At 47.9% G+C, this 1,613-nt stretch overlaps 1 protein-coding gene across 5 annotated transcripts in view; it reads left to right on the top strand.

The window, feature by feature from the left end:
* Positions 1–1,613, top strand: part of LOC101854720 (voltage-dependent L-type calcium channel subunit beta-1) — a 75,751-nt gene that overhangs the window by 21,844 nt on the left and 52,294 nt on the right. The window contains exon 1 of one of the 5 annotated variants that reach the window (XM_035969974.1): positions 554–958. The exons of 2 other annotated variants lie outside the window; for them this stretch is intronic. The gene's annotated coding sequence lies outside the window, so the exon portion shown is untranslated. Of the gene's footprint in view, positions 1–553; positions 959–999; positions 1,183–1,613 lie in introns of those variants that run through there. 2 more of the 5 variants (XM_013082969.2, XM_035969973.1) reach the window with 2 other exon arrangements.

The following is a 1,613-nucleotide window of genomic DNA, read 5'->3' as shown; positions in this document are numbered from 1 at the left end:
TGTGTGTGTGTTGTGTGTGTGTGTGCGTTCGTGCGTGCGTGCGTGCGCGTTTAAGTGTAAGTGTTGTGTAAGTGTAAACGAGCGCATGCACAGAACCCATTAAGCTTCTGGCTTTGTTTGACTCGTATATTTGTCTTCCCTGCCCCTCCCCCCTCCCTTCCTCCCTTTTCCTCCTCCTTCCCCGCCACTTTTTTTTCCTGCCTCCTTATTACCCGCCACTTGTTTTTCCTCCCTCATCCTCCTCATCCATCTCCCCTTTCGCTGCTCAAGTAATAATAGATCTAATAATAATATCCGGACCCGCGAACTGGTCTTTCCGGACAAACTAACGTAGCAGCTCTCTGCGGGTGGAGGCAAAATAAAAAAGAGGGCGGAGGAGGGGGGTAGGTTGGATGGATGGGTGGGTGAAGAAAGGATGGATGGACTGAAGGCAGGCGGTGGATGGATAGATGGATGGATGGACTGACGGCAGGCGATGGATGGATGGATGAATGAATGAATAGATGGGTGGGTGGGTGGGTGGATGGCCTTGTGTTGTTAACGAGCCGCGCGATGAGGCCTGGCCTAGGCTAGGCTAGCAGTCTGCCGGCGGCGCACACCACCACTCACCTTTCCCCTCCCGTCACGAGCGTTCCAGCAGCTTCAGACTCACAGCCGTGCGTGCGTGAGTGCGTGCCTGCGTGCGTGCGCTCAGTCAGTCGGGGGGTGTGCTGCTGTATCCGAGGATAATGTGTTGTTGTTCTCATGTGTAGAGCAAGAGCTAGCTGCTGGTTTCCGATAGTAGACGAGAGCCGACGTCGTAGTCATAGGGACCGGGCAGCCGAGCCTTTGACTCGCGTCCACGGGAATTAAGTACATACACCCGGAGAGTGAGTAAAAACGGGAGACACTTTCTACATGACTGAAGTGTGTACGTTTCAACGAAACCCCAGAGGACGTGTGTGTAAATCGAAGTCAGGTGTGTGTGTGTGTTTTCGTGAATTCACATGAAATAATGTTATAATGCGAGTCTGGTCTACTAACACCAACAGTGTGAACGATTCTACACATCTTTTTTGGGTTCATTCAGTCGAGTTTGGCATTTTGTTTAGTTGTTCGGAGCTTTCGTTTCTTTCTCATCATATTTATAAATATTTATTTTCCTTTATTATTTCACGGGATTGTTGGAAGGTGCTTCACAGGGTAAGTCCATACCGTCGTCCTCCCGTATTGCTTCTCTGACATCTAGATCTAGCTTTTTTCCCAGCACTTTCTCAAACCGGGTTATATTCTGTCTAGGTTTATATTATACTCTCGCTAAGTCATGCTAAATACTACGAGGGGTTAAGAGTTTACAACTCGTGTGTCTTTAGGACCTTGAGTTGCCATGTTCACATCCCTTTTCTATCATTGCTATACTTTTTGTGGGAGACTGGTGAATCCTCTCTGGCCTAGTTTGCTTTTTTTAAACTTGTTTTTTCTTTGTCGCCATTGTCGCCGTCAGTTCTTTGTAGAGTCTGACCGACTTAGCTCATGTTGGTTTTTATCACTTACTACCTAATACAGTTGATGTGCCACCTCAAATACTTCTGCCACTCATCTGTTTTCTTTTCTCCTTTTCCCTTTCTCTCTCC

Source organism: Aplysia californica, unplaced genomic scaffold (genome assembly GCF_000002075.1).
Source record: "Aplysia californica isolate F4 #8 unplaced genomic scaffold, AplCal3.0 scaffold00202, whole genome shotgun sequence".
NCBI classification, from domain to species: Eukaryota; Metazoa; Mollusca; class Gastropoda; order Aplysiida; family Aplysiidae; genus Aplysia; species Aplysia californica.
Note: the sequence above shows the minus strand (reverse complement) of the source record. Positions and strands in the feature narration are given on the sequence as shown.